This window comes from Oreochromis aureus, linkage group 3, assembly GCF_013358895.1.
Source record: "Oreochromis aureus strain Israel breed Guangdong linkage group 3, ZZ_aureus, whole genome shotgun sequence".
NCBI classification, from domain to species: domain Eukaryota; kingdom Metazoa; phylum Chordata; class Actinopteri; order Cichliformes; family Cichlidae; genus Oreochromis; species Oreochromis aureus.
In genome coordinates this window covers 92,599,542-92,610,884 of record NC_052944.1, presented here as the reverse complement: position 1 = coordinate 92,610,884, position 11,343 = coordinate 92,599,542, and positions in this window count along the sequence as shown.

The following is an 11,343-nucleotide window of genomic DNA, read 5'->3' as shown; positions in this document are numbered from 1 at the left end:
CAGAGCGAAGGCAGTGGACCGGGGAATGGTGGTTTCGGTGCCCATGATGCCATTAATGGATCTAGAGGTGACAGAGTGGGTCGAAGAGTGACACAAGAAAACGGTGTGGTGACGTCTCTGAAAGAGACGTCAAGAGAGGGAATTGTGGGATGAAAGGAATTATTTTACATAACCATCATCTTTATCATTGCATTAATTATCATTTCATCAAAGCATTTATTGAAGCTGCTGGCATTATGTTATAATTTGTATTACAGGGGTTATCATAATCACATATTAACATGTTTATTACAGGTGCAGTTATGACCACTTTAAATCATTGAGTTAAATCTATAATCTTAAAAGCTTATATGCTGAGTGTATTCAGCAACATGTTGCGCTAGAGTTTACTTGGCAACAGGTGACAGAAGGAGGACAAGTCCATGGGGACCTCATCACCATATTTGGAAAAGGATGCCAGAAAGGGGAACTCCTGTGTCTGCATTTATCTCTTAAAATTGATCATTGTCTGTAGAAGAGGCAAAGAATGTTCTTAAGATGCAAATTATGTGCTTGTAAACGCAAGAGGGGGCGTTATAATACCCTGATGTTATAAAAGCAGTCCGAAGTGTATTTTTGGGCGGAGATTTACAACTGATGTTTTGCAGTTTACACCTCCCCACGCTGCGTGTATTCATTAAAATCAATTGTTTGAACAAGCTCTTCTGGACCATCATTGTTTTACTCGTCCTCAATTTCGGACCCTTAACAATACTGACAGGTAACCATGTCACACAGAGCTCAAGCCTTTGAATCCAGCTGTGATTGTTGATTTTCTATTGAATGGACTTTTTCAAATCCAGCTGTAGGCCTGTGTTTGTGAGCTCATTAACAGCTGTTTATTTAGAGATAGGTGGTCCTCACAGGACAGCCACTACAAACATATGATTTTATAGAATATGATGCATTACTGCAGATTCAACACAATAGAAAGGATTTGAAATGAGCTCAGCCTTAAACATGTGCAGCAGTGATATTGATCCATAGACACTGATGGGAACATTTTTCTGCACAATAAGTACTTTGACTTTTCAGACTTTATGTCCAATTTGCCAGTACTGCAGTTTTGTGTGTAGTGAGGTGTTTTCATGGTGTTTTATTGGTGCTTTTACTAAAGGAAGGCTTCTATCAAATTCTTCCAAATGTTGTCAAACTGAGCTGTGTGATGAAGTGAGTGTGACAGAAACACTCAGACTGTGTTTCTCTGCTTCATCAAGTCAAATCTGGTCCTCAGAGACTGAATAAAGTCCTGTCCCACTAACAGCAGCTCCAACAGTCTGTTCACTGCTTTCTTCCTGTCAGTCTTCATCTTTCTGCTGCGTCTCCTCTTCACACTGACCACTTTCTATCTAACAGTGAGCTCCCAGTGAAGCAGCAGCATTCAGCCTGTTAGAGTCAACACAAATGTCTCCATCCAAGCTCATGTTGTGCTTTGTTGTCCTCTCAGTCCCCCAGGTGGAGGTGAAGGAGGGGGTGGAGTCTGTCCAGCTGTCCTTCAACACCACACTTCACCTGCCTGAAGACGCTAAAGTAGAGTGGAGGAACAATTACAACAGGAAGGTCCACGTGTATGAGAACGGCTCTGACCAGCCTCACAAACATCACCAGGCTTACAGACACCGAACGAAGATGAATGAAGACCTGCTGAAAACTGGAGACCTCAGTCTGACCCTGAAATACCCCACAGATGGAGACAACAGGACCTACACCTGCACCGTCTACAGCAGGGAGGGAAACATCCTGCTGAAGAGAAAGGTGGTGCTAAAAGTCAGAGGTCAGTGCTGTAGATACAGGTCAAAGGTCAGAGGTCATGTAGGAGTGTATTCTCTTAAAGCTTTTAGTTTGAATCTATTTTCAGTTGTCAGGCGGAGCAACTGTGTGAACAAGTGGCGATCGTGGTTTAAAGAGTTGGCAGTTCGTCTTGTAACCGGAAGGTTGCCGGTTCAAGCCCTGGGTCACACAGTATCGGTCGTTGTGTCCTTGGGCAAGACACTTCACCTATACCGCCTACTGGTGATGGCCAGAGGCCGATGGCGTGATATGGCAGCCTTGCTTCTGTCAGTCTGCCCCAGGGCAGCTGTGGCTACAACTGTAGCTTGCCTCCACCAGTGTGTGAATGTGAGCGTGAATGAATAGTGGAATTGTAAAGCGCTTTGAGGGCCCCGAAAAGCGCTATATAAATGCAATCCATTATTATTTAAGTTGAACAGACTAAGAAGACGATTAAAAATGGAGATGGAATGATCCTAACTTCAAAATAAAAGCCTCTGGCATGATTTGAGTTTGGATCAAATCAATATTTTGTTATTTTAGTCCAAATCAGTGTAAATGTATAAATATCAATAGTTTTAAATAGAGATGGCACGATACCACTTTTTTATGTCCGATACCGATACCGATATCATAAATTTGGATATCTGCCGATACCGATATTAATCCGATATAGTGTGTTTTTTAATCCATAAAACTGTTTTTTTAATATCTTGCTGCATTTTGTATAAGTTCATACTCAAGTTTAAATAAACAACAACACTAAAGCTATTCTGTTATACCTGTATGTAAAAAATACACTGCACCCAAAATATTTCATCTAATAAACTTAAACCTACTCCATCCTTCCTATTCTGGTATTTTAAAGAGTACTTAGCAGAAATATTAAGCAACCTAACTAATAGGGTTGCAAACTCCCAGCAAAAAAAAAAAAGGGAACCACCCCCCACCCTCCACCTCATGATGCTTAATCAACGTAATCAACTTTAATTTGATGCAGTGTGAAAAAAAAATGCACAGAAATAAATTATTTTTCAAGAATAATTAAATAGATTCAACATCTTTCTTCTACAGAATTGCAGACTGCACAGATGGTACCTTCCCAAAGGAAAAAGTACTATAGCTTACTAGGGTATATTAGACTTAACAGTTACTATATACAGTAATGGACTTCTATACATTTTACATCAGATTAAAACTTTGGGTGTAAGATTCAGATAATTATTTATTAAAAGCTAGACATTTTAAATGAGAATAAGAAAGAAAAGTATGTCTTTGTGCCCCCTTTTCCCTGTTAATGCCCTATCGGCCCCCCTGGCTAAACTTTGCTAGATCCGCCCCTGCACAGTTACCAGCCGTCAGCTACGTAGAAAAGGATCCTGGTCTAGAAAGTAATATTAAATAAATTCTAACGACAGCTTATCAAGGTTAAACGTGCTGCTGTTGTTCAGCCGCTGGTTTCCTCTTTCTGGTGCAAAGTGGGCCAAAAACAAAGAAGAGAGACGGACTCGCAACAGAAAAGCCGATCAGCTGATCGTTAAGCAGTTTCATGAAGTAGCGGCAGGAGAGGGAGGGAGAGAGAGAGAGGCAGTCGCTCCATATATCGGTTGTTAAGCTTAAGGTAGGTACGCTTTACAAACATTCAGAGATGAACTTACACACTTGCTTTACTTCTCTCTGGGATAACTTCCTCGGAGATGAAATGCTGGTTTGCTAGCGAGGCTACAAATACACACAGCCGCTCTATCAGCTGACGCACACTGCTCCGACGTGCTACGGTTATGAGCCGAGTTACGCCGTGTCGCAAGTTTTGTGGGGTGCTTTTTTGATATTTAATGGATCGGATTACATTTTTTATTTCTCACCGATATCCGATCCAGCAATTTACGTCAGTATCGGACCGATACCGATACCTAATATCGGATCGGTCCATCTCTAGTTTTAAAGCTGCTGAGATCATTCAAACACTTTGATCCAGTCATTTGGATGTTGTCACATGTCAGGGTGGAGCAGCCATAAATATGAGGCTTTTATTGTGAAAATGATGAGTGTGATGATCCAGAGGAGCCCATGGGGTGTTTGTGGCTGGATGCAAAGGTTTGTAGCTCTCCTTGTAAAGAGAAACAGCTTGAAGCTACAGAGGAGCGTCTGCAGAAGAAGACAGGGGAAAGAGGAAGAAGCTGAGGCCGCTGGAGAAAAGACAGGAAAAGAAAATCAGCTTTATTTGTTGGAGGCCATTTGTTCATCACACTGAAATATTCCCACTTTAGAGACATGAAACAAAGTGAAGTGTGGATTGATGTTTGTCTCAATGATTTGGGCCCTGGAATCATTTCTTCATCTCCCACTTTAAGACATATTAATGTCAGCCTCACATGTCCCACAGTGGACAGATTTCTATTTCTAGATGATATTTGGAGGATTTTCATGTGTTTCTCTGCTGTCACAGCTCTTTGTGATATTTGAGCGGCGCTGTTATGTTTGTGTGGTTAAAGCCACCAGACTCGGGACTGTGAAAACCTGATTGTTGGGCTTCATTTCTGTACTGAACAGTCATTTTAAGATCAGATACTAAATATAAATTAGCTATTGTTGTTCATGAGACTAAAGTCATCTCACTTTTCTAATGAAAATATAATATGGCCAATATTAACGTTATTGTTGGATTAATCATTATTAGTTAATACAGCAGTGAACTTGAACTCTGAGTCAAATACTGAGCTTCAGTTAAGATTCAAGTTGCAGTTATTTATATTTCCTATCACCTTTAATTTTCACTCAAAGACAAGTATCATTTACAGTTTAAATATAGATATATATGTATATAGTATCATATATAAGAGACAAATATTGTTCTGTTAATATGTTGGCATTACTAAATTTGGCTCAATGCTTACATATATGTGTAAAAAGAAAATGTACGAGCTGTGATAACTGTTTCTGACAGAATGAAGATGTGATGGATTTGAGCAGCGAAAGAAACTTAAGCACAGGTTAAAGTCCAAAAAAAAAGGATTTTTTTATTTAACCCAAAAACATAATTGGTTAAGTCATGCAAAAAGAATCAAAATCTTGGGCCCATAAAAGAGGTCAAAATAACAGAACTCTACTCAAAGTTGACAACAATACTGGTAACTCAAACAAACTGACCTACTTAACGAGACAAAGGGGGACTTAAATAGTGGCTGATCAGCCCACAAAAACACAGAGGGGTAAAACACACAAAATGACAAGGCTGCGACTGGTCTCCTCTTCTCTTTGCTATATTTCTGGAGCCGCTAGCCCAATATATAAGGCAAAACAGAAAAATTGCAGGTGTTACAATAAATGTGGAACACAAAATCGCCTGCTATGCTGATGATGTACTTTTATACCTAAAAACACCTGAGGAGTCTCTGCCGGAGGCAATGAACTCCTAAAAACATTGGCCCAATGATGGGATATAAACTGAATCTAAGTAAAACCGAAGCCCTTCCTTATACATCAAGAAGATTTTATTGAATGGGATAAAATGATCTCTAGATGTATATGGCAAGGGAAATGACCTCGAATACAATACAAAACATTACAACTGCCCAAAAACAACGGTGGCTAGGGCCTACCATGTTTAAAAGAAATATTTTACTTCAGCAATGGTCAGGGCAGTGTTGCACTGGTGTGATCCATCATATGTAGAAGCATGGAGCCACACTAGGGGTTTGGAAAATGGCGTAAAAGAAAATAAGCTGGAAAAGGATATAAAAATATTGAAATGGTGTGCATATGATTCGGAATTTACACCAAATCAAAAAGACCATAGTTTTAAAAACTGGATAGAAAAAGGAATCACATCGATATGTGGTATTGTAAAGGAAGATAAAATTATGAGTTTCCAAAGTTTAAAGCAAATGTTTCATTTAGAAAATCAAGACCACTATAGATATCTACCGTTAAGAAACTTTTATACTTGAAACATCATTTATCCAACTCTTTATAAATGCTTATAAGTCAGAAATTAAGAAAGGTGTAATCTGGTCTTCAAGAAACACTGGTCTGGTGGTAAGTCTTCATGATCTCAGCAATCATTCAACAAAGTATATAAAAGAAAGATGGGAGAAAGAGGGGTGATTACAGAAGGAGTTCTGCTGGAAAAGTTTTGCTCGTTTTTTCATTACCCCAGCTTTAAAGGTGCATTATGATGATGGAGGTTGTGAATGTTGGAGGAACTGTGGCTATGAAACAGCAAACCACTACCATATATTTTGGGATTGTAAGAAGATTAAGAACTACTGGAGAGAAGTCCATAAAGTGATGCAAAACATCTTTAGCACATATTTACTGTCATGATCCTGGGTCCTTTTGACCCAGCGTTTTGTGTTTTTCTATTGTGATTTTGGTTCTGTTCTTCCTCTGTTTAGTGTTTATTCAGTTCTGCCCATGTGTTCCTGTGTTTAGTCCGCATTTCTTAGTCTGTGTCCTTGCTTGTGTAGTTCCTGTTTTATTGTGAAGGTCTGTGTCTGATGTCAGTGTGTTCTGTTTACGTTTTCCCCTGTCTCGTCAGTCCTGATTTCTCCCAGCTGTGTCTCCCTTCTGTTGTCCATTCCCTGATTACTTCCCTGTGTATATTAGCCCTGTGTTTGCCCCTGCTCAGTGTCGCGTCGTACCCTCAACTAGCTGTGTGTTTTGCCTCTGTGTTTCCAGTGTTTTGGTCTCCAGCTCCAGTTTAGTATTTCTGTTCTAGTGTTTTAGTTCTCTAGGGTTTTTGTTTGCTTTTTGGTGAGTTTAGTTAATTCAAGGTTTTTTCCCAGCAATAAAGCTGCGCTTTAAGTTGAACCCCCGTGTCTGAGTCCTGCATTTTGGATTCACCTCTCCTGCCTGCCTGCCACACAGCCAACCATGACAGAACGACGCGACCATCAAATGGATCCAGCAGACTCACTGTTCCTCGCGCAGCTGTGGAATTATTGCCGGGACGTTATCCACGCTGAGAACACCCCCAAGAGACTCATTCAGGTTGTTTTTTTTGACAACTTTCTGTCTTCCACCCTTTGTACAGCCAGCTTTTTGGACATTAAAAGACTAACTCAAATAATAGCAGCTCTGCGAGCCAGGTGTTGCTTTGAGCTGTTTGGCATGGGTGGTCCAGGCAAGGAAGATTCCACGGCCCTTCTGGACGCCCTCGCAGCCTGGTGTTCTCAGCGTCAGCATCTTTTCCAATCAAGACTAACCAAATCCTTCGATCCTCCCGTCAGTAAGAGACTGCATCCTCACTGTCCTACGCAGCCACTCTCCACTCAGTCTCCAGTGTCAGTCGCTCACTCACCTGTAGTTCAGTCTCCAGTGCCTCCAGTGTCGCCTGTAGTTCAGTCTCCAGTGCCTCCAGTGTCGCCTGTAGTTCAGTCTCCAGTGCCTCCAGTGTCGCCTGTAGTTCAGTCTCCAGTGCCTCCAGTGTCGCCTGTAGTTCAGTCTCCAGTGCCTCCAGTGTCGCCTGTAGTTCAGTCTCCAGTGCCTCCAGTGTCGCCTGTAGTTCAGTCTCCAGTGCCTCCAGTGTCGCCTGTAGTTCAGTCTCCAGTGCCTCCAGTGTCGCCTGTAGTTCAGTCTCCAGTGCCTCCAGTGTCGCCTGTAGTTCAGTCTCCAGTGCCTCCAGTGTCGCCTGTAGTTCAGTCTCCAGTGCCTCCAGTGTCGCCTGTAGTTCAGTCTCCAGTGCCTCCAGTGTCGCCTGTAGTTCAGTCTCCAGTGCCTCCAGTGTCGCCTGTAGTTCAGTCTCCAGTGCCTCCAGTGTCGCCTGTAGTTCAGTCTCCAGTGCCTCCAGTGTCGCCTGTAGTTCAGTCTCCAGTGCCTCCAGTGTCGCCTGTAGTCCAGGCCCCAGGGCCGCCTGTAGTCCAGGCCCCAGGGCCGCCTGTAGTCCAGGCCCCAGGGCCGCCTGTAGTCCAGGCCCCAGGGCCACCAGGTTCACCCGTTCACTCCACGCAGGGAGGAAGTCTTACGTCTTCTCAGTGTACTTTTCAGGGTTTAGCCGCCGTTGGTACAGTTTGCCACCCAGGGCTTCCCCAGAGGCTAGGTGTCAGGCCCCAGCTAATTCTGGACCCCTGCAGTTTAAGCAGCCCCTGAGTACCACCTCATGTCAGCGTTGCCTGGGCGGAGCCAGTGCTCAGTGCATTGTCAGTCGCCACTGTGTCAGCTAGTGGCCTCCATGACTGCTGGCTTGGTCATGGCTTCTGCTGGAGGGTCCGAGGGACCGCTCCGCCTTCGTCTCTAGTCTCCGCTGGAGGGTCCGAGGGACCGCCCGCCTTCGTTCGTGTCTCCGCTGAAGGGTCCGAGGGACCGCCCGCCTTCGTTTCGTGTCTCCGCTGAGGGTCCGAGGATCCGTCCGCGCTTTGCTTCCTGTCGCCGCTGGAGGGTCCAAGGGATCCGTCCGGCCTTTGCTTCCTGTCGCCGCTGGAGGGTCCAAGGATCCGCCCAGCCTGCAGCGCCTCCGTCTCCGGCGCCCACGCCGCCGCCAGCTGCAGCGCCTCCGTCTCCGGGCGCCCACGCCGCCGCCAGCTGCAGCGCCTCCGTCTCCGGCGCCCACGCCGCCGCCAGCTGCAGCGCCTCCGTCTCCGGCGCCCACGCCGCTGCCAGCTGCAGCGCCCGTCTCGCTTCCACGCCAGCTGCAGCCTCTTCATTCACGCCAGCTGCAGCGCCCATCTCCGGCTTCACGCCGCCGCCTGCAGCGCCTCTGTCTCCGGCTTCCACGCCAGCTGCAGCCTCTTCATTCACGCCAGCTGCAGCCTCTTCGTTCACGCCAGCTGCAGCGCCGCCGCCTCCGGCTTCCACGCCGCCGCCTGCAGCGCTTCCGTCTCCGGCTTCCACGCCAGCTGCAGCGCCTCCGCCTCCGGCTTCCACGCCGCCGCCAGCTGCAGCCTCACCATCCTCGCCTGCTGCAGCGCCTCCGTCTCCGGCTTCCACGCCGTCGCCTTCTGCAGCGCCGTCGCCTTCTGCAGCGCCTCCGGCTTCCACGCCGTCGCCTGCTGCAGCGCCTCCGTCTCCGGCTTCCACGCCGTCGCCTGCTGCAGCCTCATCATCCACGCCAGCTGCAGCCTCATCATCCACGCCAGCTGCAGCCTCATCATCCACGCCAGCTGCAGCCTCCGAGTCTCCATCCTCGTCTGGTCCAGCCTCCGAGTCTCCATCCTCGTCTGGTCCAGCCTCCGAGTCTCCATCCTCGTCTGGTCCAGCCTCCGTGTCTCCATCCTCGTCTGGTCCAGCCTCCGTGTCTCCATCCTCGTCTGGTCCAGCCTCCGTGTCTCCATCCTCGTCTGGTCCAGCCTCCGTGTCTCCATCCTCGTCTGGTCCAGCCTCCGTGTCCTCTATCCTCGTCTGGTCCAGCCTCCGTGTCCTCTATCCTCGTCTGGTCCAGCCTCCGTGTCCTCTATCCTCGTCTGGTCCAGCCTCCGTGTCCTCTATCCTCGTCTGGTCCAGCCTCCGTGTCCTCTATCCTCGTCTGGTCCAGCCTCCGTGTCCTCTATCCTCGTCTGGTCCAGCCTCCGTGTCCTCTATCCTCGTCTGGTCCAGCCTCCGTGTCCTCTATCCTCGTCTGGTCCAGCCTCCGTGTCCTCTATCCTCGTCTGGTCCAGCCTCCGTGTCCTCTATCCTCGTCTGGTCCAGCCTCCGTGTCCTCTATCCTCGTCTGGTCCAGCCTCCGTGTCCTCTATCCTCGTCTGGTCCAGCCTCCGTGTCCTCTATCCTCGTCTGGTCCAGCCTCTGTGTCCTCTATCCTCGTCTGGTCCAGCCTCCGTGTCCTCTTCCTCGTCTGGTCCAGCATCATCATCATCAGCTTCATCCGCGCCTGCAGCGTCAGCATCAGCTTCTTTGGCTTCCGCAGCTGCCACGCTGCCGCCCGGTCCTGCCTTGCCTGGTCCGGCCTCAGCCTCGCCTGGTCCTGCTGTGGCAACTCTGCTGTCAGAGCCAGCTCGACCTGCGCCTCCTCGCCTTTGTTGGCCGCCCTCGCCTGGTCCTGCTGTGGCCCTCGCCTGGTCCTGCGAGGGCGGCCCCCTGAACTGTTTGCCCGGCGCCGCCGTTGCCGTGCGCACGGTCGGCCACCTGAACTGCTTTCCCCTTGGCTCCTGTGTTGTCGGCCCCCGGGCCGGCCCCCTGAACTGTGCCCACGTCGCCGCCGCTGCCGTCCTCACGGCCGACCCCCTGAACTGTGCCCACGTCGCCGCCGCTGCCGTCCTCACGGCCGACCCCCTGAACTGTCTGGGCTCCGGTGCTGTCGGCCCCCTGGCCGTCCCCCTGAACTGTGTCCACGTTGCCGTCCTCACGGCCGGCCCCCTGAGGTGTTCTGATTTGGACTGTTTTCTTGAGCTCTGGTGTGTTTCTTTTCTTTTGGTTTTGGGACTCGTGTTTTGTTTTTTGCTGTTTAGTGCACCTGTTTTGTTTTGCTCCGAGCCCTCCGTCCTGGACCCCCGCCGCCCGCCCTAGTCGGGTTTTCTGTTTTTCTGGCGGTTTTGTTTTTCTTGTTGGGCTGTCTGGGGCCAGCCTTCGAGGGGGGGGTACTGTCATGATCCTGGGTCCTTTTGACCCAGCGTTTTGTGTTTTTTCTATTGTGATTTTGGTTCTGTTCTTCCTCTGTTTAGTGTTTATTCAGTTCTGCCCATGTGTTCCTGTGTTTAGTCCGCATTTCTTAGTCTGTGTCCTTGCTTGTGTAGTTCCTGTTTTATTGTGAAGGTCTGTGTCTGATGTCAGTGTGTTCTGTTTACGTTTTCCCCTGTCTCGTCAGTCCTGATTTCTCCCAGCTGTGTCTCCCTTCTGTTGTCCATTCCCTGAGTGTCGCGTCGTACCCTCAACTAGCTGTGTGTTTTGCCTCTGTGTTTCCAGTGTTTTGGTCTCCAGCTCCAGTTTAGTATTTCTGTTCTAGTGTTTTAGTTCTCTAGGGTTTTTGTTTGCTTTTTGGTGAGTTTAGTTAATTCAAGGTTTTTTCCCAGCAATAAAGCTGCGCTTTAAGTTGAACCCCCGTGTCTGAGTCCTGCATTTTGGATCCACCTCTCCTGCCTGCCTGCCACACAGCCAACCATGACATTTACCCTTTAATTTCAAATCCATATTTTTAGGATACATACCGTCAGACACAAAGGGTATAGATAAATACTTACTTGGTGTGCTGCTGGCTGTAAAAAGGCACTGACCAAAAGATGGCAAACACAGGATCCACCAACATTAAACAGCTGGATTGATGTAACTTTAGAGATTTATAGGATGGAAAAGATTACTTTTTTTAGTGAATTTTGAGTATGAGAAATTTGCAAAACACTGGGGAAAATGGCTTCGCTATGTGAGTTCTGTAAGGCCGGATCTTGCTCATATTCACCGTTGAAGGAATGGATGTTTGAATGTTGTTGTATTTTTATTTTTTGTTTTTGTTTTTTAACATGTACTAATACTATGTCACCATCTGCTACTGACTGTGTTGGCTCTTCAGTTGTCCTCTCTCTAGATGTATATAGTTACAAACTATATGTATCTGTACATATACAGTGGGGCAAAAAAGTATTTAGTTAGATTGTGCAAGTGGCC